The sequence below is a fragment of the Chiloscyllium plagiosum genome, unplaced genomic scaffold (assembly GCF_037043375.1).
Source record: "Chiloscyllium plagiosum isolate Xiang-an unplaced genomic scaffold, Cpla_swu_hap1 HiC_scaffold_17, whole genome shotgun sequence".
NCBI classification, from domain to species: Eukaryota; Metazoa; Chordata; class Chondrichthyes; order Orectolobiformes; family Hemiscylliidae; genus Chiloscyllium; species Chiloscyllium plagiosum.
Genome location: NW_028270155.1, coordinates 66,061,359 through 66,088,521, shown reverse-complemented (window position 1 = coordinate 66,088,521; position 27,163 = coordinate 66,061,359). Strand labels below are relative to the sequence as shown.

Here is a 27,163-nt window from a genome sequence, read left to right as displayed (position 1 = left end):
TCTTCCAGTGGTAGATCGCTCGCGCTTCCCTCCTCAGGAGGGACCGTTACCCAGAATGCTCGGGAATTGCAGCGCATGCGTTCGGGCACATGGCGCGCGTGCGGTTGCAAGAGGCCAGTGGGAAGACGTTTCTTGTCATGGAATACGTTACTCTCAAGTGACGCTGGACTAAAGGACAACACAGCAGCCTGACTAAGAAACTTAAGTTCCGTGGAATAATAGGGACAGTGACAGCATTGATACAAAGCTGGTTGAATAAGAACTTCGATCAGGAGTAGGCATTTCATCCCACTGCCGTACCTGCTCTGCCATGGTACAGGATCAGGATTAATCTCATCTTGCCCTCAACTCCACTTTCCTTCCCTCCCTCCACAACCTTTAATCCACTACTAATTAAAAATCTGTCTAAAATCAGATATGGAAGGTTTGAGTTAGAAAGGAAGGCAAAATAGGCTGGGTCTTTTTTCACTGGAGCGACTGAGGTTGAAAGGCGATTTGATAGAAGTTTAGAAAATAATGAGATAAAGTTAATGGTAGTTTGTGTTTTCCCTAGGATGGGGGATTTCATGTCGAGGGGGCACATCTTGAGGAGAGAGTTTTAAGAAAGAAATTAGGCTTTTTATACAGAGAGTGGTTCGTGTGTGGAATGAACTTTCTGAGAAAGTGGTGGATGTGGGCACAATTACATCATTTTAAAGATATTTAGATAGATACATGAATAGGAAAGGTTTGGAGGGATATGCTCCAGGAGCAGGCAAGTTTGGAATTACGCTAGGCATGGACTGGTTGGATCAAAGGGTCTGTTTCTGTGCTGTATGACTATAATAAAAAACGCTTGAATCACTGCTTTACTTGATCTTTTTTTAAAAAGTCTAATTTGTGTATACAGAGCACAATTTTAAAATTTTATTGATAATACAAAATTTTGAATTGTTTTGAACTGTGAGGATAGAGATACACCTCAAAAGGACTTTGCTTGGTGTAAAAGGCAACATGCAGTAGGTAAATATTAATGCAGAGCATGAAGTGATACATGTTCTCAGAAAGAAAAGGGAGAACAAAGATTTGAGATACAGTTTCAAAGAGATACAGAATGGGTAATATGTGTGCAGATTACTGAAGGTAGCAATGCTAGTTGTTAAATTGATTAAAAAGGAATAAGTGATCACAAGCTTCATACATAGGGTTATAGAGTTTAAAAGCCAGGAGGTTTTGTTGAACCTTGATTAAATGTCTGTTGAGTTAATTGTGCACAACTCTGAATGTCACACATCAGGAAGGAAGAATGTAAATTGCAGAAACAATTTATGATTTTTTCCCCAAGAATTACATGAATACATTGGAGAAGTTGAAAGTGTTCCACTTAGAGATTGAGAGGAAATTTGATATAGACATTCAAAATCATAAGGGATCTGTATGAAGGAAATAGAGAGAAACCGTTCCCAGTGGCAGAAGAGTCATAGAGGATATTGACTTATGGTGAACTAAGCAAATGTAACATAAGAACAAACATTTCCAGTTTTTAAAGGATCTGAAATGCACTGCCTGAAAATGTAGCGGAGGCAGACTAAATTATGACTTTTAATTAAGAATTGGATTTTTTTTTAAATTAATTGATGAGAGTGTCACTGGCTAGGCCACCATTTATTATCCATTACTAATTGCCCTTGAGAAGATAGTAGTGAGCTGTCATCTTGAACTGCAGCTTTGGCGTTAACTGTGCCCACAGTGCTGTTGGGGTTTTCCAGGAATTTGATCCAGTGTTAGGGAAAGAACAGCAACATAGTTCCAAGTCATGGTATTCTGTTTGGAGGTGAATAGGAAATTGGATAATTATCTCAAGAGAAATACTTGCAGGGCCTTATTTGGGGGGGGGAGGGAGTGAAGGTAGTAGGACTAGATGAGATACCCCTTGCAGAGAGTCAGAATGGACATGACCTCTTTCTGAGATGTCCCCACTTTACGATGATATGATTCTTAGACAAGCCATTTTAGTAACGAATGTTCGCTGATAAACTATCGCAGTTCATTAACTTCATTAAAAAGGAAATATTGCACTGCCCATCCACCACTCCTCCCACACATCACACACACAAAACCATACATTTCAGATCTCTGTGCAGGAAAAATCAACAGCGACTCTGACAACTCGAACAATAGCCTGGAAGTCTGAGCGCAGGCGCAGTTGAATAATATGGGATCCCGCTTGGTGATTGGTTGTGATGACGTCTGGACGCGGAGCTGTTCAGCAGCTGGGTGGTGCTGTAATTGGAGAGAAAGAGACCGACAGAGAGAGAGAGAGCAATGCATAAGCTGACAGTGGGAGAAGCAGCATTACTAGAAGGATAAAGCTGTATGAGACATTGGCTTTGTTCAGCCGCAGTAGAACGTATCTATTTTCCACCCAGGAAACTAAACCAGAGACTTGTTGTATGCAACCACAAAAAATATATATAGGATCCGGTTGCACACACCCAGAGAATGAAAGCAAGGACTGGGTCAACCACTACTAATGTGCGAATCACTAGCTGCATTCAATCACAGAAATTACAGATAGGACTGACTGAATACAGCCACAGATAATATACCAGCATTGGTTCAGCCTCTAAGTTGCATCAGGGACTGGCAGTTACAATCCCGCCAAACATACCAAGGACCTCGGTCGAGGAAATAAATGCAAACCTGACAGCTGCAGCCACAGTAAATACGAGCATCAGGGATTGACTCAGCTGGTGAGTCGGAACAAATAAATCGGTAAAGGCTGGATTTCGAATTAGTAAGTACAACTGTCTACCTCTTGTCAAACGTATACTTAGCGTTAAGATTCCTTCTAGGGTTTTATTGCACGGTAGCTGGACCAAAGATGAGTTTTTCACAAGGTACTGTCATACTTATAACTTAATGTATACTCTTCTAACCTGCCTATTACTTTTCATTGTAATCGCTTAGATAAAGAGGATAATACTGCTCAGATAGTATCTGATACAGTTTTTATTGTCCATAAGGACAAGTAGCTGAAAATGTGTTGCTGGAAAAGCGCAGCAGGTCAGGCAGCATCCAAGGAGCAGGAGAATCGACGTTTCGGGCATAAGCCCTTCTTCAGGCTTATGCCCGAAACGTCGATTCTCCTGCTCCTTGGAAGCTGCCTGACCTGCTGCGCTTTTCCAGCAACACATTTTCAGCTCTGATCTCCAGTATCTGCAGTCCTCACTTTCTCCATAAGGACAAGTAATCGAGCACCTTTAAAACACTTATTTGCATTTACTAGAATACATTTTTTGAAACCTTGGGCACATACACGTAACTGAGAGATTGGAATTAAAGATTGAAGTAACGTCTTTCTGAAATTGTGTTAACGGAGGTTTGGAGCACTGTAAAAAGTCTATCTTTTCAGACTACAGTTTTGATTTATAATAAATCCCCGTAAAATTGTCCTATTGTTTCTGGAGAAATGGCAGATCTGCATCCAGAATGCAAATACTACTTCCCGAATTTCCCTCCCGCGTATGTTATTAAATAAAAAAGATCAATATCTAGTGCGATTTCCATTTTACTGCTATGTTAGGACGTGGCAAATGAAATGTTTGCTTTAGACAGCGGGAATCCAGGACTGCTCCATGTTCAGTAGGCGGAAGACTGTCATGTGCAGTGTAGTAGTTACCTTACGTGCGATATCCAACATAATGTTTAAGATACGTAGCGATTAGGGTGTGTCTGTTGGTCCCTGGGTATCTTGGTCAATTGCGTTTGTGTACGCGTAGTTCTCTGATCCGGTCCCTGAAAAATTCTGTTTGTCAAATAGAGGGGCAGAATGGAGAATTAGTAATGACCATTCTTCAGTAGCGACCTGGAGGAACATTGGATGAGGGCATCACTACAGTATAGGTCTCCGGGACGAGTTGTCAGTTTCAAGAGTCAGGGAACTAATAGTGTTAATGTTAATGCTTGCCTACTTTCTGTCTCCCTCATTCTCTCTGCTCACCACCATAGCTTCCATACACGCACACCCTATTCTTTGGTATTTCTCACTCTGTTCTCCCTTTGTTCCTCACTCATTTTATGTTTGTAATTTGTTTCTATTCCTCACCTCTCGAGATCTGTATTCGTTCTATATCATACCTGCCGACTGACTACTATTATTTCTACAAGTGTGTACATTTCAAACCCCTCACTACCCTTCCTCCCTTTGCCTACTCCACCCATCCTCTTGTCCTCCTCCCCATGCCTTCTCTTTCGCCTTACTTGCGCCCCCGCCCCTTTGTAAGCTTACCTTTTCTATTCCCCTCCCTCCAGTTCCCTTACCAGTTTTCCTCTCCCTCCCCATCCCCTCCCCGCTCCCCTCCCCTCCCCATTCCTCTCTCCACCTCTGCTCTCTCCTTTATCCCCGCCCTCCCCCTCGGTGTTATGTTTTCCCCCTGCATCTGGGTGCCGCGGAGATGTTTTCCCTCAACACTTGAAATTGATTTGATACCAGTATTTTATTGATCAGTGTTGTCCACAGGCCATCCTATTACTATCGCTGTCAAATTATGCAATACCTGCTTTGGGGTTTTCTCGGAAGCAGCAGCTTCTTTGAGTCACGCCTGTTCTGTAAAGTACTTGGGATCTTTCCTGCCCCAGAGTGACTGTTTTTTATTGGCCCCAAAGGACCAGAACCTGGTCTCAAACTACCATTGTACGCAATTTTCGAGAAACAGTGCTGCTCTAAGAAAATTAATAATTGTGTTAGTGATGATTACCGCAATTAGCACCAACACTATTAGTTATTTTATCACCACCACTGTGATTTGATTGCCCTGCTAATGTGACAAAATTACTAACGCTGACGATCCTGACATACTGTTTTATCCGGAGATGCACTGATTTCTACTGCCCTTTGACCCAAGCGCTGTTTCGACATTCGGACCTCGCTGAACCTGGACCTGGTCCCGAGGACGTGGAGGTACAATCGGACTCTTCTGCGAAGCTACGTGAAATGTTCCTGACCTCCGTTTGCTTTCTCACCCTTCGTGCGTTTCCTTAGTACTGTTTGCTGCCACTTGGTCACACCTTCTTTGTGGCTTTGTTGCCGACAGAAGGGAGAAGGAAGAGGGTTAAGAGGTTGAAGAATGAACGCTCTGATCATCTGCATTGTTTGCCTGTAGTGGCTGGCTGTATTTTTGCTTTGTGTTTTTTGTTTCCTCGTCTGTCTCGTTTCTCCCCCACATTTCTCTGTCTTCGCCACTCCCTCACCCATAATTCGGCTGGTGATTCCTCATTTACTCCAAGAAAGATCCATGAATGAGGCGATGGTGGTTGCAAGGGGAGGACAAAGCGTGAGAAGTGAGCTAGAAACAGGAATTTCGATGAGTCTTAGCAATTTCCTGTAGGTATGGTGCTAAAGAAATGAGAAGTGTTCCTAGGTGTATCAATTGCTGAAGATCTAATGCCATTTAAAGTAATGATTGTAAACGAAATCTTGCTTTGAATGATGAAATGTTTCTATCTTGCACGAGTGATAATACTCTGCCTTTATAACGATACTGGATCGTGTTCGATATGCTTGACAAATATAGAAGGCACCATTCAAAAAGCATTTTACAATAAAAGCTATCAAATTAAAGGGCAGAACAAATAAACTATTTCAGAAAATAAAGAAAAAAATCCTGACGATCATTGAATGTTCTATCCATGTCATGATAGAATGTATTCGAGATAAATTATGGAAGTGGATTATAAATCGATCGAAGGATATACTATTGAAGAAATCATGTCAGGATGGGAAGGTTGTTTTTAATTATGTATTAATTCAGTTTAATTGTACGAAAGTGGTCTCCTTAGGCAGTCCCTCATGAATGAAGATGGCTTGATTATGTACTAAAAATGAGATCTCAGGTGACTGAAGAATCTCTGTCACAGGTGAGGCAGATAGTGGTGGAGTGAATAGTAGGGTAGAATGTCCACGTTGCCACACACCACTCTGTCTGTCATGCCTGACTTGTGTTTGCAATCAGTAATGAGACTCAAAAGTGCTCAGATTTTCCCCAAGAAATCTCTCTCCACTTCATATAGTTTTGGGCAAGGGATTCCCAGATGTAGATGAGGATAGTGCATCTTTTCAGGGAGGCTTTGAGGGTGTGTCCAAAGCATTTCTTCTTCCTTCCTGGGGCTCATATGAAATCCTGTTTGTTTCAAGAGCCTTGTGTGGATGATGTGGCCTGACCAGTGGAGCTAATTGAGCATGGTCAATACTTAGATAAGGGAAGGTGATGGCTTTGTGGTATTATTGCTAGACCACTAACCAGAGACCCAGGTAATGTTCTGCGGATCCGGGTTAGAACATAAAACAATACAGCGCTGAACAGGCCCTTTGGCCCTTGATGTTGCGCTGACCTGTGAACTAATTTAAACCCATCACCCTACACTATCCCATCATCATCCATGTGCTTATCCAAAGATTGTTTAAATCTCCCCAATGTGGCTGAGTTAACTACATTGGCAGACAGGGCATTCCATGCCCTTACCACTCTCTGAGTAAAGAACCTGCCTCTGACATCTGTCTTAAATTTATCACCCCTCAATTTGTAGCTATGACCCCTCATACAAGCTGATGTCATCATCCTAGGAAAAAGACTTTCACTGTCTACCTACCTAATCCTCTGATCATCTTGTATGTTTCTATCAAATCCCCTCTTAGCCTTCTTCTTTCCAATGACACCAGATCCAAGTCTCTCAGCCTTTCCTCATAAGACCTTCGCTTCAGACCAGGCAACATCCTGGTAAATCTCCTCTCCACCTTTTCTAATGCTTCCATATCCTTCCTGTAATGGGGTGACCAGAACTGTATACAATATTCCTAGTGTTTTGTATAGTTGCAGCATGACATTACTGCTCTGGAACTCATTCCCTCTACCAATAAAACCTAACACACCGTATGCCTTCTCAACAGCACTATCAACCTGGGTGGCAACTTTCAGGGATCTATGTCCATGAACTCCAAGATCCCTCTGCACATCCACACTACTAAGAATCTTTCCATTGACCCAGTATTCTGCCTTCCTGTTATTCTTACCAAAGTGAATCACCTCACATTTATCTGCACAGAACTCCATTTGCCACCTCTCAGCCCAATTCTGCAGTTTATCCAAGTCCCCCTATAACCTGCAACATTCTTCCACTCTGTCCACTACTCCACCAATATTAATGTCATCTGCAAACTTACTAACCCATCCACCTATGCCTGCATCTAAGTCATTTATAAAAACGACAAACAGCAGTGGTCCTAAAACAGATCCTTGTGGCACACCACCAGTAACTGGACTCCAGGCTGAATATTTTCCATCGACCATGACTTACTGCCTTCTTACAGAAAGCCTGTTTCTAATCCAACTGCTATATCACCCTCAATCCCATGCCTCTGTATTTTCTCCAAAGCTGTTGGGATTGAGGGTGATTTAGCAGATGGATTAGAAACTGGCTTTCTGTAAGAAGGCAGCAAGTGATGATGGGACCTTATCAAAGACCTTACTGAAGTCTATGTGCACCACGTCAACTGCCCTACCCTCATCCACATGCTTGGTCACCTTCTCAAAAAACTCAATGAGGTTTCTGAGACATGACCTGCCCTTGACGAAACCATGTTGACTATCTGCAATCAAATTGTTGCTTGCTGGATTATTATAAATCCTGTCTCTCATAATTTTTTCCAAACCTTTTCCTACAACATACGTAAGACTCACTGGTCTATAATTACCTGGGTCATCTCTATTGTCCTTCTTGAACAGGGGCATAACATTTGCGAGGTCCTCTGGTACTAAACCTGTAGACAATGACGACTCAAAGATCAAAGCCAAAGGTTCCAACACCTCCTCCCTAGCTTCCCAGAGATTGCTCAGATAAATCCCACCCGTCCCAGGAGACTTGTCTACTTGCACTCCTTCGAAAATTGATAACACCTCTTCCTTACTAACCTTGATTTTTTTCTAGTCTAATGGTTTCCTCCCACAGTCCAAAGATGTGCAGGTAAGGTGAATTGACCATGCTAAATTGCCCGTAGTGTTAGGTAAGGGGTAAATGTAGGGGTATGGGTGGGTTGTGCTTCGGCGGGTCGGTGTGGACTTGTTGGGCCGAAGGGCCTGTTTCCACACTGTAATGTAATGTAATCTAATCTAATCTAATATCTCCTATCTCATTCTTTGCCTCTACGATATTCTCCGTTTCCTGAGTGAAAATCGATGAGAAATATTCGTTTAGCACCTCTCCAATCTCTACAAGGTGCACACACCACTTCCCACTTCTGTCTTTGAAGCCTGCCATGGCAGATTATAGAATTTGAATCCAGTAAAAATCTGGTATTGAGGATCTCCTGATGACCATCAAATCACTGCCAATTGTTGGAAAAATCCATCTGGTTGATTAATGACCTTCAGGGAAGGAAATCTGCCATCCTTACCTGGTCAGGCTTACATGTGACTCCAGACCCACAGAAATGTGATTGACTTTCAATTGCCCTCTGAAATGGCCTAGCAAACCATTCAGTTGTACCAATTACTATAAAGTCTCAAAGAAATGAAACCAGACAAATCATCTGGCATTGACCTAGGCACCGGAACAGACAATAGCAGAAAAAGTCCTGCCAACCCTGCAAAGTTCTCCTCACTAACATCTGGGGGCTAGTGCCAAAATTGAGAGAGCTGTCTCAAAGACTAGTCAAGCAACAGCTTGATGTTATCTGTAAGGTATGACTATGTCCCAGACAATGACCACCATCAGAGTGGGGGATTTCAATGGCCACCACCAAGAGTGGCTTGGCAGCAGTCCTACTGATCGAGCTGGCCGGGTCCTAAAGGACTGAGTCTGTGTCAGGTAGTGAGGGAAGCAACAAGAGGGAAAAGCTAACTTGACCTCATCCTTACCAATCTTCACTTACAGGATCTGTATCCCTCTATCCCCTTTATATTAATGAATTAATTTGGTTGCTTCGTGAATGCTGCTATTGTGTCTGCTTCCACTATCTCCTCTGGCAGCACATTCAAGACACTCACCACCCTTTGTGTGAAAAACCAGGCTCACACATCTCTTTTAAATGGTGCCCCTCACCTTGAATCTGTGCCCCCTAGTAGTTGACCCCTCCACCATGGGAAAAGCCTCATACTTTCCACTCTATCCATGCCATTTACAATCTTATAAACTTATATCATATCGCCCTTCAACCTTCTGCATTCCAGTGAAAACAAACCCAGTCTATCCAACCTTTCTTCATAGCTAAAATTCCACAACCAGGCAACACCCTGGCAAACCTTTTCTGTACCTTCTTCAAAGCATCCACATCTTTCTGGTATTGTGGTGACCAAAACTGTATGCAATATTGCAAGTGTGGCTTAACTAAAGTTTTATAAAGCTGATGCATAACTTGCCTATCCTTGTACTCAATGCCTCTTCCAATGAATTGATTTTAATGGGGTGGTTTCAACAAGTTTAAAGACGGATGGAAATATTTTCAGTCCACATTTTGTAGATGTGTGATCAGATTTCCTTTTTTCATAAAATGGTTATTAAAGACAAAATTATGGAAAATGGACAGGGACCAGAACTGGACAATTAGCAAAGTCTGTAGAGGGGAATTTATTACTGCAAATGATTCATTCCAGATGGCTGGACAATATAGTCTCTATCAATTAGCTGATGGACAAAATGCCAAATTGCCTTTTATGCTGTGTGATGGTCCTCCTGATGTAGAAAGTTCTTCAGTTAGTTCCATTTCTTTTTGGAACATTTGACACTTTAAATACGGGGAGCAGGTTTTCCTCAAAGGTGACAGCTCAATAGATTCAGAGGGTATCATGAGACCATTGGAGAGAGAATTTAATTCAAAAAGGGAATTTGGTGTACTATAAAAGACAGTGATGGAACAGAAAGCTGACTGTCACTGTAGTAACACAGTACTCATCAAATATAGAAATCAAACTATTTAATTCCTCATGATTAGTAAGAATTAATTACAAAATCCAGACTCTAATATTGCTAAAAGGAGACAATAATTTGAAGCTATTCATCTTGTACTCACCAGACTAGGATGCAATAAACAGACTTGAAAAAAATGCACCACTTTATAAAACATGAGAAGAGGATTCTGACTGGTCAAACCATATTCGCATGGAGATGTAACAAGAACAGTTAACTGTCAATCTTAATCCTTAGACCAGCAGGTAGAAGAAATGAAGGCCACAAATAGATTCGGAATAATACTAGAGCTAGACGTCCTCATGACTATTTGTGGTTGCCAATACACTGATAACATAAAATAATAAGAGCCAAAACAAAGGGAGTTATGTTATTGAAGAAAGTTTGGAGTTTATTCTGAGGTACCATATAGTTGAATTTGTACTCAAAATAGGCTTGCAGATTGGATTTACAATGCTAAAGCAAGGCTAGGTGCTGTGGGCTTGACAGAGACGGTGGGTGATACAGATATTAATGTGCACCCTCCCACAGTTGCAAAAATAATCACTGAATCTTTTTAACTTTTTTTGGCCTTTTAATGAGAATGTACATCAATAGACATGAGTGTATTCTGCAGAATAGTAACTTTTGGAGAAAAGTCTATCTAAAACCATACAAAGAGGCAATAGATGTAGATAGAAATCTATGGAAACTAAGTAAGTGAATCTATGATATTTCCAGTGTGTGCTTTTCTTTCCTTTTGAGATTTGTTTAACTGAAAATCAACTATGTTCAATTCGAACCAAATCCTGAAATATTTTCTTCATTCAATGAGAAAGAAGGAGACAATGCCAGGAGCAGCACCAGTCTAATCCAAAAATCAGATGCCAATCTGATGAAGCTAAAAGTCTACTTGCATACTAAAAAGCAGAGTAAATTTGCTATTGTCTGTTTTAAATGATCCCACAGTCAAGGGATCAGAATAAAATTCTGCAATACTGCAGTCTTGAAAGAAGATGAATTTAACACTTAACTGGAAGTGGTCCTATAAAATATCCAACTTTAAATGAAAAGGATTCCTAGCACCTCAGTGCAAAAGACATGTCTGAAACATTTGCAACAATCTTCAGCTAAAACTGTCAGTGGATGATCTATTTTGGACACCTCCCCAAGATCACAGATGCAAGTCTTCAGCTATGCTCAGAACAAGCCACATACCTAGTCAAGCTATTCAAATACAGCTACAGCACTAATATGCACCTAACAAAGTAGAAAATTTCCCAGCTATATCCTGTCCACACAAAAAAAGAAATCCAATACGGCCAATTACCCACAAATCAGTTTACTCTCAATTTCCAGCAAAATGATGAAAGACATCAAGCACCACATACTTGGCAATAACTTACTTAATGGTGCTCAGTTTGAATTCTGCCAGGGCCCCACAGCTCCAGGATTCATTATATGCCGAGGTCAAACATGGTCAAAACAGCTGACTGGGATATCAAGGATCCCTAGCAAAAATGAACATCAGTGAGAATTAGGGGAGTGGGGGATCTCGCCATTAGTTATGTTGTGACATATCTAACACAAAGGAGACAGTTGTGTTGCTAAGGCCAAACATCATAGCCCCAGAACATCCTTGCAGGAGTTCCTCATCATTGTGTCCTTGACCCAACTATCTTCTTCTGCTTCATCAATAAAATTCTTTTAACATCAGATCAGAAGTGGGGATATTGCTGATGAATTCACAATCTTCAGCACTATTTGTGCAACTCTTCAGATGTTGAAGCAATATGCATCTGCAGCTACAATACTTAGACAGCATTTGGACTTGAGCAGACAAGAAGTGGGCAGCAGCATTCATGCTACACCTGTACCAGCGAGTGACTATCTCCAAGAAGAGAAAAGAAAAAAAAGTGAAAGAACTGCTGATGCAGAAATCAGAAAGAAAAACAGAAATTGCTGGAACATCTCAGCAGGTGTGGTAACATCTGTGGAGAGAAATCAGAATTAATTAATGTTTCAGTTCCAACGACCCTTCTTCTGAACTAAGAAAGGATAACTATCTTCCCATGATATTTGCCAACATTACGTTGCTACCACAATTGAGATTGTTAATGTTACCCCGATCAGAAACTTAGTTGAAAAAGCCATATAAATACTGTGGCTACAAGAGCAGGTTAGAGATTGGGAACTCTGAGATGCGTAAATTTCCCCCTGACTCCCCCAAAACTGTCCTTCATCGCCAAGGCACACATGTGAGATAGAATTCCTCTACTATTCTACTTTTTCTGTGATAGAATACTCTGGATGAATCCACCTCAAACAATACTTAAAAGGCTTGCAGCATCCTAGCCAAAATCTTGATTGGCACCCTATCCACCTTAAACTCGTTCACTCCCTCTACCACACAATATGTTAGGAGAATACATCAACTACAAAGTTACACAGCAGCAACTTGCCAACAACACCTTCAACAGTACCTTCAAATCTATAACCTCTACCAACGTAAAAGTTCAAGGGCCGCAGCTGTTTGGAAACACCATCATTGGATGTTCTAGCAATTGCTGGGATTCTGTTTTTTCCTTTAAAATTTATATTGATTTAATCCAAGTAAATAATGTAAATTGGTGACATCTGTATATTATGCTAATTAGGACAGCAATTTAAAGAAAAACCTTGAGAACTGGAAAATATGTACAGGAGTGGAATTATGATGAATGAAATTTCATATAAATAAGAGTAAATTGTCATATGTCGTAGAACAAAATGGCCAGTGCAAGTTATCTTGTGAATGGTGAACCAAGTTTGAAATTGAAAGGAGATTCTGGGCATTTAGTATATCTGACATTGCTGCTCCACAATTATTCAATCAACAAAACCAATAGACTGTTGAATAATTGAATTGGAATAGAAAATAAAATGAAAAAAAAGCTCATATAAAAAAAAGCTTCAATATACAGTGTTCTGGTTTCTCCACACTTTGAATATCATGAAGACAGTTAAGACGTAAAGCACAAGGCTGATTTTTGACATCAGGTGACAGTTATAAGGAGAGACCAGAATTTTGGTGCATTCCAACTTAAAGTGAGATGACCATATTGAGGTATATGAAATAGCATCAGTATAGGTAATGTAGATTCAGAAAATTACTTCAAACTAAACTTTCAGTAGAATAAGAGGTTACTGGTTCATGCTAGTCAAAACTTTGAAGATTAAAAGTAGGAGTTTTCCATATGGAAAATGAACCCATGCATTAAATTTCCAGGAAGGGTAGTGTCAATGAAAATACTGAAATAATTTAGGAAATAATTGAATAATTTCTTTGGTGGGGAATTACAGGATCATACTGGAAGGATGAGCTAAGGTGACCTTCCTCATCAAAAACGGCTGTTATGCTATGATGATTACAAGTCCCACTCTATAAAATGAGCACTTAACTGTACACTGATACTTTGGTGCAGGACTGGTTGAGTAGATTATTGTCAGAGACATCATTTTTGGCATGTGATGTCAAATTAAAGCCCTATCTATTCATTTAGGTGAACATTAAAGACTCTATAGCAGTTTTAAAACCTGCTTTTATGTCTGTAAGTTAGTTTCCAAAATACTGGTCAATGTAAAATGCCAAGACTTCACAAGACTGATCATTTAAAAAACCCAGTGATTTTTAATGGATCTTCTCAGTTACAAGCTTAGTAAGCCTATATTCATATATATCTATATATTTATATGTAGTACATACATAGCTTGTTGTCAACACACTAGAGGAATCTGTAGGGGTTACTGCAACATACAGACATCAAAGCACCAAAGTTGAACACTTAATTCTCCTCGCGATTTAGCCAACACTCTTTCTTTTCCATCAAAAACAAATTAATTGATCATTGATTGCATTGCTAAATGTTAGATCGTGCTGTACAAGATGGCTGTTGCGTTTCTTAATGTGGGAGTTTTGTATTTTAAAGTAATTCATTGTACATTAAACTTTTAGATGTCACAAGACATTTAATCAGGCATTACTTAAAGCTTTTACTTTTCTAAACAAAATCAATGTGTGGAATCCTAATATTTATGAGATACTAATCTTTAAAATGTCGTTCAGCTTTGAAACTTTTATGACAATGAATATGAATTGTACAATGAAAATGGTTTGTTCTATTGATTGATTTCAGTGATGTAGAGACCTGCCATTGTGCTTTAAAAATTCCAGGAAATAAAATGGCATAATCATTCACCTTCACTTCTAAAGAACCTGTCCTCTCATCTCTATCCTGTGCAACATCACAAATTTTCAGCAATGCCTAAATATGGATTTTTGTTATTTGTGAAATGGAACCTTTGTATGATTTAAGACCTTCTTCTTTTACAGCCACTTACTAAGCAAAGCACCAAAACTGTGAGAAATCAATAGGTTCCATAGATTGTTCAAATAAACCACAAACTCTATTGTAAATATGAGTACTGGACTAGTAAATATGATCAGTTCCTTTAGAAATTCTTACAGGTCTGTGATTTAGTGGCAATCTATTATAAGGCATGTTCCAGGACTACACCATGGAAAAAGGCTTAGAGATGAGACTTCAAGCTGTTTTAAAATTTTGATTTTCCTGTTTTTCATATCTGGCATTGTATGGTTTGTATTTTGTATGGTTTTTAGAACATATTTTCTACTTTGCACCCAAAATAATGTATTCTTGTTATCATGGACAACAGAAGCAGTTGATGTTTAAGGTAGTTGCAAAGGGGGCAGGATAAACTGCACTGCATGTGGAATCACTTTCAGTGACTCACATTAACAGAGGTGAATAAAAACAAAACTAAGACAAAGTGATGAACATGCTAGAAAACAAAGGATGACTGACACTGGAAGTTCTAGCAGGAGTTCTGAAGAAGGGTCACTGGACCTGAAATGTTAACACTGAATTGTCTGCAAAGGTGCTGCCAGACCTGCTGATCTTTTCCAGCAATTTATGTTTTTGTTACAGGTGGAAAGTGCAAAATTGCATTATTGTTATAGAATGTTCTGTTCTGAGCTCATATTGCCCTTCCAGATAAGTCATATCCTTTTTTAGAACGGATAGACTGAGAAGAAGCTTTTGCAAATGTTGTTTGACCAATATATAGTTCTCTGATGTTGAGAGCTGAAAAGGATAGAACCAAAATATCCAAAGAATCTACTATCCACTTCTATTGACTTACTAACTGTGAACATTTTCATCATAGACCATTGAGGGAGGCCAATCAGACCATACAGTCTATACCAGGTCTTTGCAAGATCCAAAACTAATCCTCCTGCTCTCACTAGTTACCTTGTGAGTCCTTCTGCTTAAAATATTTATTCAATTTTCTTTTCTCTTTTTTGGACAGCACAGTGAAATAATGGTTAGCACTGTTGCCTCACTGCGCTAAGCCCCGGGTTTGATTCTAACCTCGGCAACTCACATTCTCCCTATCTCTGTGTGGGATTCTGCTGGGCGATTCGGCTAAGTGGAATGGCCATGCTAAATAGCCTCGTAATGTCCAGGGATGTGCAGGCTAAGTGGAATAGCCATGGTAGGTGTGGGGTTGTGGGGGTGGGGTGATGGCAGTTCTGGGTGGAAATCTCTTCAGAGGTTCGGTTCAGACTTGATGGGCCAAATGTTCTTTATCTGCACTGTATGGATTCTATGATTCTATAAAGTATTACACGACTTCTGCCCTAACAATCGCTGGTGTTATAATACACAATAGTTTTCTCCCCCTACTTTTTTCACCTGCTTCGCAACTATTTCAAATTGTTGATTTCTCATGATCATTAATTCCTCAACCATAGGAAGTAATCTTTCCTAATTTATCCTAGCAGAACCCTTCACAATGCAAAACAATTTTATTAAATTTCCATTTAAACTTCACCACTCCAGGGGTACAACAAAAGTGCTTATATTGTTTGGTAAACATTCCAGAGGCCTTATAATTTGGAGCCATTTACATGTTTCAGAATCGAGTAGGATCTGAAGCAGTGGACTTTAAATTTAATAAAAGAACTGCAGATGCTGGAAACTAAAACAGAAATTGGTGGTGAAACTCGGCAAGTTCAGCAAGAGACTAGAGTTAACATGTCGATTCTAGTAACTCTTCATCAGTATGTGGAAAGACATTTTTTCGTGGGCAAATTACATTAGGGCAGTTGAAACATAATGCATAATTCTCCTGATAACATTTGCATCCACAATGTTTTTGGTCATTAAGAGCCTAATGTTTCAATAGACAATAGACAATAGGTGCAGGGGTAGGCCATTCAGCCCTTCGAGCCTGCACCGCCATTCAATATGATCATGGCTGATCATTCCTAATCAGTATCCTCTTCCTGCCTTATCTCCATAACCCTTGATTCCACTATCTTTGAGAGCTCTATCCAACTCTTTCTTAAATGAATCCAGAGACTGGGCCTCCACTGCCCTCTGGGGCAGAGCATTCCACAGAGCCACCACTCTCTGGGTGAAGACATTTCTCCTCATCTCTGTCCTAAATGGTCAACCTCGTATTTTTAAGCTGTGTCCTCTGGTTTGGCACTCACCCATCAGCGGAAACATGTTTCCTGCTGACAGAGTGTCCAATCCTTTCATAATCTTATATGTCTCAATCAGATCCCCTCTCAGTCTTCTAAACTCAAGGGTATACAAGCCCAGTCGCTTCAGTCTTTCAGTGTAAGGTAATCCCGCCATTCCAGGAATTGACCTCATGAACCTACGCTGCACTCCCTCAATAGCCAGAATGTCTTTCCTCAAATTTGGAGACCAGAACTGCACACAGTACTCTAGGTGTGGTCTCACCAGGGCCCCGTACAGCTGCAGAAGCACCTCTCTGCTTCTATACTCAATTCCTCTTATTATGAAGGCCAGCATGCTATTAGCCTTCTTTACTACCTGCTGTACTTGCATGCTTGCCTTCATTGACTGGTGTACAAGAACACCCAGATCTCTCTGTACTGCCCTTTACCTAAATTGATTCCATTGAGGTAGTAATCTGCCTTCCTGTTCTTGCCACCAAAGTGGATAACCATACATTTATCCACATTAAACTGCATCTGCCATGCATCTGCCCATTCACCTAACTTGTCCAGGTCACCCTGTAATCTCCTAACATCCTCATCGCATTTCACCCTGCCACCCAGCTTTGTATCATCAGCAAATTTGCTAATGTTATTACTAATACCATCTTCTATATCATTAACATATATTGTAAAAAGCTGCGGTCCCAGCACGGATCCCTGCAGTACCCCACTGGTCACTGCCTGCCATTCCGAAATGGAGCTGTTTATCACTACTCTTTGTTTCCTATCAGCCAACCAATTTTTAATCCAATCTAGTACTTTGCCCCCAATACCATACCCCCTAATTTTACTCACTAACCTCTTGTGTGGGACTTTATCAAAAGCTTTCTGAAAGTCCAGGTACACTACATCTACTGGATCTCCCTCGTCCATCTTCAGAGTTACATCCTCAAAAAATTCAAGAAGATTAGTCAAGCATGGTTTCCCCTTCATAAATCCATGCTGACTCTGTCCTATCCTGTTACTACTATCCAGATGTGTCATAATTTCATCCTTTATAATAGACTCCAGCATCTTTCCCACCACTGAAGTCAGACTAACTGGTCTATAATTTCCTGCTTTCTCTCTCCCACCTTTCTTAAAAAGTGGTATAACATTAGCCACCCTCCAATCCTCAGGAACCGACCCCGAATCTATCGAACTCTGGAAAATAATCACCAACGCATCCACGATTTCCCGAGCCACCTCCTTCAGTACCCTGGGATGTAGACCATCAGGTCCCAGAGACTTATCGACCTTCAGACCTAACAGTCTCTCCAACACCAAATCCTGGCAAATATAAATTCCCTTCAGTTCAGGTCCTTCAGCCACTGTTACCTCAGGGAGATTGCTTGTGTCTTCCCCAGTGAACACAGATCTGAAGTACCCATTTAATTCTTCTGCCATTTCTTTGTTCCCCGTAATATATTCCCCTGTTTCTGTCTTTGAGGGCCCAATTTTAGTCCTAACCATTTTTTTGCCTTGCACATACTTAAAAAAGCTTTTACTATCCTCCTTTATATTATTGGCCAGTTTACCTTCGTACCTCATTTTTTCTGTGCGTATTTCCTTCTTAGTAATCCTCTGTTGCTCTTTAAAAGCTTCCCAGTCCCCAGTTTCCCCACTTATCTTTGCTATGTTATACTTTTTCTCTTTTAACTTTATATGTGTCTTAACTTCCCTTGTCAGCCACGGTCCCCCATGCCTCCTCCTAGGATCTTTCTTCCTTTTAGGGATGAACTGTTCCTGCAACTTCTGCATTATACACAGAAATATCCGCCATTGTTCCTCCACAGTCATCCCTGCTAAGATATTGCACCATTGAACTTTGGCCAGCTCCTCCCTCATAGCTCCATAGTTCCCTTTATTCAACAGAAGTACTGTCACCTCCGACTGTACCCTCTCCCTCTCAAATTGCAGATTGAAGCTTAATGTATCATGGTCACTACTTCCCAATGGCTCCTTCATTTCGAGGTCTCTGACCAATTCTGGTTCGTTACACAATACCAGATCCAGAATTGCCTTCTCCCTGGTCGGCTCCAGCACCAGCTGCTCGAAGAATCCATCTCTGAGGCACTCCACAAAGTCTCTTTCTTGAGGTCCAATACCATCCTGATTCTCCCAGTCTACCTGCATGTTAAAATCCCCCATAACAACTGTAGTAACATCTTTGCGACAGGCCAATTTCAGCTCCTGATTCAACTTACATCCGACATCCAGACTACTGTTTGGGGGCCTGTAGATGACTCCCAAGAGGATCTTTTTACCCTTAGTATTTCGCAGCTCTATCCATACTGACTCTACATCCCCTGACTCTAGGTCCCCCCACGCAAGGGACTGAATATCCTCCCTTACCAACAAGGCCACTCCACCCCCTTTGCCCGTCAGTCTGTCCTTACGATAGCATGTGTAGCCTTGAATATTCATTTCCCAGGCCCTATCCACTAGAAGCCACGTCTCAGTTATCCCCACAATATCGTATCTGCCAATTTCCAAAAGAGCCTCAAGCTCATCCATCTTATGTCTAATGCTTCGTGCATTCATGTATAGTATTTTTAATTTGTTACTGCTCTCACCCTTCCCATCAACCCCTATTTCACTCAACTTTACAGCATGATCCCTTTCCGAGTTTTCTGCCTCATTGATACAGTTGTCTTTCTTGACTCCTCTTGTTCTAACTTTCCCTTCAATTTCCTTTTTAAACATCCAGTTTTTCCCCTCCCCCCCACTATTTAGTTTAAATGTAGCGGTGTTGCAGTAGAAAACCTGCCTGCCAGAATGCTGGTCCCTAACCTATTAATGTGCAAACCGTCTCTCTTGTAGAATTTATGCTTACCACAAAATATACCCCAGTGATCCAAGAACTTAAATCCTTGCTTCCTGCACCAGTTCCCCAACCACACGTTCAAGTCCATTATCTCCCTGTTTCCTGAGACACTAGATATGAAAAACTTTCAAGAATTTACAGATTTAGTTAAGACATGTTATGACCCCAAGCCTCCTCTAATTCTGAGACACTCTCTGTTTTATTCAGCAGTTTGAGAACCAGGGGAATCCATGTTGGGATTTTTGACCAGGTCGAATCAACTGGCAGAGGCACAGGCCTTTGGTTCAACACTTAACGAGATGTTGAGAGATTGTGTTTGGTATGTGGGATTAATGATGTAACCATGTAAAAGCATATACTAATTAAAGTCCAGCTCAACTTCAAACAGGCACTACAACTGGCTTTGTTATTAGAAAATGAGACAAGTGAAGCATGTGAGTTGCAGGGTATGCCAATGTAAGTGGACACCCTTGCCAGGATCACTTAGCTTGGGGGACACCACTTGACTGAAGGCAATTGCATAGCCTCACTCAGAATATATCCTGAACAGAGGGATTCTAGGTCAGCCCACAGCAAAACCCAAAAGAAATCCATGACTTGACCAAATTGTTAACATTTTATTCAGAATTCAGGCTGGCAGGCCATTGTAGTTTACGGACTTGAGACAGCAAAAGACTTCGACAAAGCCAAAATTGAGTAAGAGAACTCAAAGGCCAGTATCAGAAGAGCGCACACCCTGGATGGCCCACCTACACCAGGCTTGGAACAGTTAAATTGCTTAGCAATACCCAAATTAGAGCCAATCAAAACAAATGTCTGTTTAAATGACCATCAGTTCTAACAGAGGTTGACACTGGCGCAGCTGTATCATTGATCGCAGAACCAGTCTTTAACAAAATTCACTCTGTACTCCAAACCTTGAGTTTGCGTAAGGCCTTAACTAGACTGAGAACATATATCAGGGAGCCTTACAGATTAAGGGTACTACTTCGGTTTCAGTCTCATTTGATAAGCAGTTAGTTTAGTTACTATTGATTCTAATAAAAGGCACAGGCCCAAGCTTGGTGGGGAATAATTGGTTGAGAAAGATTCACCTTGATTAGCTCAACATTGGGTCAGTTTGCCTTTATGGGAATTTTAAGTGTTCGGTAAACCGCTTCTTGAACCTGGATAAATACACAATTCCTTGCGTAGAGGATTTACATGTAAAGCTAATTAGGAGTGGAGGGAGTGTGAGGGAGGGAGGACACAGTTGGACATGAGCTATGCATACTTGTAATTGTGGTTAGATGAGGGTTCCCAGAAGTATGTTACAATTAATATCTATTCCGGTTTGTGCCAATATACATGACTGCCATTTGAGGTATCATCAGCCTGTGCCACATTTCAGCAGATGATGAAGAACATTTGACAAGTTTTATCCCAGGTCACCATTTATCTGAATGACATGCTAAAAACAGGGAAGACCAATAAAAAGCATTGAGAGAATTTGGACATAGTCTTTCGATGTTTCTCCAAGGTAGGCGTACACCTCAGAAAGGAAACCTGTGTGTTCCGGGCACCCCAAGTGATCTCCTTGGGCTACTGAATCAAAAAGACGCCCATTGGAAGATAAAGAGAGGGTGATCAAAGGTTATTTGGTTCCCATATTGGTACAGGAGCTTAGGTCTTTCTTGGATTGGTAAATTATAATGGAATGTTTATACGTAAACCGACTGACATCCTGGCACCTTTACATCAGCTATTGAAAAAGGATCAGCCTTGGAAATGGTCTCATAGCGAAGACGAAGGCTATATCGAAGTGAAGAGGTGTTAGAGTGTTGATACTGTATGATCCCAAGTGAGATCTGGTGCTAACATGCAATGCCTCCCCATATAGTATCAGAGTAGTCCCACACATGGCCCAGTGGAGAAGAACACCTGATATTGTATGCTTCCCAGACTTTGGCTGATGCAGAGTGCAAATACGCCCAAATTGAGAAGGAAGGTTGGTGGTCATCTTTGGGTGTTAGAGAGTTCCACCAATATCTTTATGGATGTAAATTTGCCATAGTAACAGACCACAAACCCTTGCTAGGGCTACTCAAAAAGGATAAGCCATTGCTGCCTTATAGCTTCAGGTCGAACTCAGTGGTGAGCTCTCATTCTAAGTGTGCACAGTTACAAGTTGGACCACAATCTGGAGGTCAAGTAGCAATTACGGATGCCTTGGGCTGCCTCCCGCTGACAGATACACCACCCATGATGCTGCCACTGGAACAGCCTGTTTGAGTTTTAAACTTTCTGGATACCCTGCCAGTCACCACTTAAAATATCAGATTGTGGACACAAAAATATCTGGTGCTGGCAAAACTAAAACAGCTCCTGGTGATGTGGAACATAAGGGCCATCACAATCAGAATTGAAACCTGGCAAGACCAGGTTTCAATTTAACGGGCGGCACTGTGGCACAGTGGTTAGCACTGCTGCCTCGCAGCGCCAGAGACCCGGGTTCAATTCCCGACTCAGGCGACTGACTGTGTGGAGTTTGCACGTTCTCCCCGTGTCTGCGTGGGTTTCCTCCGGGTGCTCCGGTTTCCTCCCACAGTCCAAAGATGTGCAGGTTAGGTGAATTGGCCATACTAAATTGCCCGTAGTTTTAGGTAAGGGGTAAATGTAGGGGTATGGGTGGGTTTCGCTTCGGCGGGTCGGTGTGGACTTGTTGGGCCGAAGGGCCTGTTTCCACACTGTAATCTAATCTAATCTAATCTAACCAGATCACTGTAGAGAATGGCATTTTATTTTGGGGAGCAAGAGTGATTGCCCTGAGCAATGGTCACCATCAGATACTGACTGAACTCCACTAGGGTCATTCAGGGGTGTCCAAAATGAAGATGTTAGTGAGACATTATGTCTGGTGGCCACGATTGGATGCAGTCATAGCTGCATTGGTGGGTAAGTGCCAAAGTGCCAGGAAGGACAAAAAAATCCCATACATTCATGTGAATAGCCAGTAAACCCTTTCATATCAACTATGCCGGTCCTTTCATGTGCTGAATCTCCTTAATCATGATGAATTCCTCCTCCAAGTGGTTGGACATGCATAAAGTTCATCCTTCGAACATGGATGACAGAAAAACTGCAGTCTCCCGGAAGTATTGGTCACCAACAATGGCCCATCATTTACCAGCAGGGATGTTGAGTATTTCCCAATGTCAAATGGCATTCAGCATATAAGGACAGTTCCATACCACCATGGCAGAAATAGCAGTCCAAACTTTGAAGGCAGGCTTAAAGAAACAGCCTAAAGCTTCACTTATACCAAACTGTTCTGGTTCCTATTTGTACAAATACAGGGATAGCTCCAGTGGTGTTGCTAATGGGTAGAAGGTTCTGCACCAGGTTAAATCTGATCTACCCAGACTTGGGGGCATGAGAGTGAAACAGCACTAAGAATACCAATGATGGACACAAGACTCCTCTAAGCGAGAGAGACAGTTTACTTCAGGGGACGAAGTTTGGTGCCGAAACCACGGAAATGGTCCTGCACAGGTAAAAGGCATGGTTAACATGAGGTCAGGTGCCGTGACATACAAAGTTCGGTCAAATGAGGCAGTCATGGACCACACTATGCTCTGCCCCCACCTTGGCATCTGTGGAGTTACATTAGTTTCTTATTGCCTTTATGGAAGAAAATCAGCATTAAATTGCACGTGCTCTGTCTGAAGATATTAAGGGCGGCACCGTGGTTCAGTGGTTAGCACTGCTGCCTCACAGAGCCCCACATTCAATTCCATCCTTGGGAAACTGTCTGTGTGAAATTTGTACATTCTCCCCTCCCCTGCATGGTTTCCTCTGGGTATTCCAGTTTCGTCCCATACTCCAAAGATGTTCAGGTTAGATGAATTGGCCGTGCTGAATTGCCCATAGTGTCTTGGGATGTGCATGCTAGGTGGATTAACCATGGGAAATGCAGGGTTACAGGGATAGGGTAGGGGGATTTGTCTGGGTGAAATGCTCTTCAGAGGGTTGGTGTGGACCTGATGGGCCAAATGGCCTGTTTCTACACTGTGGGAATTCTATGATTCATTGAAAACTGGACTGAATTACAGATTCCGAGAAAGATTTGGTTATTACTAATGAAACTGGTTCAGATGAATTGTGATAGTCTAGGAGGTGTACTGATTCACAGTGTCTAGGACTGCTTGGAATTCACTACTAGATGAACCAGTTCATAGAGTCTGGGTGAGACTGGGTTACATTGTTCAATGCACTGGTAACAGAAGTCTGCAGATACCTGGATAGATTGAGTGGGACTGGTTTAGAGTCCTAGACTGATGAAGATATGAAGTGTTCTAGCTCAAAATTCAGGAGTGACTGGGACAGACTGAGTAAAATAGTCTTAGGGTGTGTAGAATTGTGAATAATCAGGATAAAATGAAAGATGTGCATGTTCTCAAATTTTATTTTGTATGTTGCTTTTTTCTGTTTAATGTGGAATTTGTCACAATTCTCTCAGTATTTTCTTTTATTTTAGTTAATGCTGGCTTGATATGGATAAATCTATAGTTTTGCTACCTTCTGTGATTTCCATATTGTAAACTAGCTTTGAATTCAATAATTTATTTAAATTTATTCATGAGATGGATGTAGTTGTCGTTGGCTGGAACAGCATTTTGCATGTCTCTAATTGTCCTTAAGAAGTTGGTGGAACTGCTTTCTTGAACCACTGCACTCCATGTGATGTAGATAAACTCAATATGGTTAGGGATGGCATTTCAGCATTTTGACCCAATGACAGTGAAGCAATGCCAATATAGTTCCAAGTCAAGATGGTGTGAGGCTTGGAGGGAACTTGCATGTGGTGGTGGTCCCATGTATTTGCAGTGCTCGTTCTTCTAGTTGGTAGACATCTCAGGTATGGAAATGCTATGGAGCCTCATTCAGTATAGCGCAGTGCACCTCATAGATGGCATAAATTGTTGCCATTCTGCATCAGCCGAGGAAGGAGTGAATGCTAAAGGTGTTAAATAGGGTTTCAGTCAAATGGGCTACATAGTCCTGGGTTGTGTTGAGCTTTTTGAGTGTTGGAACTGCACACATTCAGACAAGTGGAGAGTATTCCATCACTCTCCTGAGTCGTGCCTTGTAGATGGTGAACAGATTTTGGGAGTTAGGAGGTGAGTTATGTGCTGTAGAAATCTCAGCCTCTGACGTCCTTATATCATGACATACACATGATATGATCAATGGTAACCACCTGGATGTTGTTATTGGGGGATTCAGTGATGGTAATGACTTTGAATGTCATGGATGGTGGTTGAATTCTCTCTTTTTGGAGGTAGTTATTGGCCGGAACTTTGTCATGTGAATATTACTCATCTGACAAGTTTAAATGTTGTCCAGGTCTTATTGCATTTGGATATCGATTGCTTTGGTAGCTGAGGAGTCACTATGGAGCTGAACATAGTGCAACATCAATGAACATACCCGCCTTTTACCTTAGAATGGAAGGAAGGTCATTAATGAAGCAACTGAAGATGGCTGAGCCCAGGATATTAGTCTGAGGAACTCCTGTATTGATGCCCTGTGACTGAGACATTGATTTCGAATAACCACAACCATATTTCATTGTGCTATGTTTGACTCCAATCAATGGAGAGTTTATCATATGAATCTCGTTGACTGGTCAATACCAGTGCCATACCTGTGCTAGAATAGCTTGGCTAAGGACACAGCTGGTTCTATACCCATCAGTCTTTTATACTATTGCTGGAATGTTGCCAGGACACAAATTCTTTGCAATATGCAGTTCATTCAACCATTTCTTGTTATCACATAGAGTTAATTAAATTAGCTGAAGGCTGACATGTGAGATTTTGGAGACCTCGGGAGGAGGCTAAGTTATAGGTTAAAAAATCTGTAATGCTGAATGTCATATTGGAATTTAGAGCAGAGAAGTTGGGTCCACCGCATTTTGACATTTATGTAAATGATTTGGAATGTGAACATAGGAGTCAGAAAGTTTGCACCAAAACTGGAAGTGTAGTGGACAGTGAAGAAGGTTACCTCAGAGTACAACGGGATCTTGATTTGATGGGCCAATGGCTGAGGAGTGGCAGATGGAATTTAATTTGGATAAATGCGAGATGCAACATTTTGAAAAATCAAATCAGAGCAGGATTTTCATATACTTAATGGGAAGGTCCTGGGGAGTGTTACTGATAAAGAGACATTGGAGTGCAGGTTCACAGTTCCTTGAAAGTGGAGTCGCAGGTAGATAGGATATTGAAGAAAGCATTTGGTATGCTTTCCTTTATTGGTGAGAGCATTGAGTATAGAAGTTGGGAGGTCATGTTGCGGCTAAAGGACATTGTTTAGGCCACTTTTGGAATATTGCGTGCAATTTTGGTCTCCTTTCTATCAGAAGGATGTTGTGAAACTTGAAAGGGTTCAGAAAAGATTTACAAGGATGTTGCCAGGGTTGGAGGATTTGAGCTATAGGAGAGGCTGAATAGGCTGGGGCTATTTTCCCTGGAGCATCAGAGGCTGAGGGGTGACCTTGTGGAAGTTTATAAAATCATGGATAGGATCATTAGACAAGGTCTTTTCCCTGGGATGAGGGCAGGGGAGGGTCCAGAACTAGAGGGTATAGGTTTAGGGTGAGAGGGGAAAGATATAAAAGGGACCTAAAGGGCAACCTTTTCACACAGAGGGTGGTGTGTGTATGGAATGACCGCCAGAGAAAGTGGTGGAGGCTGGTACAATTAAGCATTTAAAAGGCATCTGGATGGGTACATGAAGGGTTTAGAGGAATATGGGACAAGTGCTGGCAAATGGGACGAGATTGGATTAGTTGGACCGAAGGGTCTGTTTCCGTGCTGTACATCTCTATGGCTCTATGACTTTAAATTGTATTCTTTCAATAAATCTAACTATCATACAGTAACAGTGCTGGAGTTCAAAACAGAATCATTATGTGGGACAAGTCATTTTCCTGGACTTAGCAGCAGGAAACTAAAATTTAGATGCTCTAGTCTGAATTACATAAATGAAGGCAGATGCAAAATTACTAAGTTAATGAAAACATTCACATGCATGGTAGGGAAAAGAGTAAAAATGGTTAAAACTGGAGCAGCAGCCATATAATCCTGTAAGTTAGCTATTTTCTAAATCTTAGATTTCTTGCTGCTGATGGCTGTAGACTGGTAGAAATTGTTGACCACCTACTGGTGTTTCAATGGAGACAAATGGCAGATGTGTGAAAATTTCTTGCTGTGTTCATTTTGGTCGTGAAATATACCCAGCAGTACAATTAATTACAGATTACACTCTCACAATGTTGCTTTGTGCTTGGGCAGAGAATAATGAGCCTTGGGGTGAAGTATGGTTGAAATCCTCCAGGATTGCCTAGAGTCTCTAGCAGTTAAACATTACTTTTAAAGACACTGCTGTGAGTATTATGACATTAGAAAATATGTGATTCTTATCCATTTTTGAACATATTTGTTATTCATAAAATATTAGAGATGGAAAAAGAGATTGCTTGCTTCTATTTGAAAGGTACTGTTAAGAGATCATATAATAATCTCCAAATACATCCAGTAAGTGTCAGAAGCTCATGGACTTTATTCTTATGAACATTGAGATCATAGGTGGAATGTTCTCTTATTAGTTCCTGGCAGACTGATGAAACCAAATTTTGGTCAGGAACCTAATGCTCTGCCTTGTGGTTGCTCTTTCCCAAACTAAGCCAACTATCAGCTGCCACCAGGTTCCTGGGAGAGGAGGCCAGACAGGCTCATGCACCAGAAGCTGCAATGAGAGGATTATGGCAGGACTCAATGGAATCAGTGCCCAGT

General features: G+C 41.3%; 1 protein-coding gene across 6 annotated transcripts in view; it reads left to right on the top strand.

Annotated features, from left to right (window-relative positions):
• Window positions 1-2,354: 2,354 nt before the first annotated feature.
• Window positions 2,355-27,163, top strand: part of smpd3 (sphingomyelin phosphodiesterase 3) — a 295,904-nt gene continuing 271,095 nt past the window's right edge. For 5 of the 6 annotated variants that reach the window (XM_043707230.2, XM_043707232.2, XM_087996023.1 and 2 more), the window contains exon 1: window positions 2,355-2,776. The gene's annotated coding sequence lies outside the window, so the exon portion shown is untranslated. The remainder of the gene's footprint in view (window positions 2,777-27,163) is intronic. The other variant, XM_087996025.1, reaches the window with a different exon arrangement.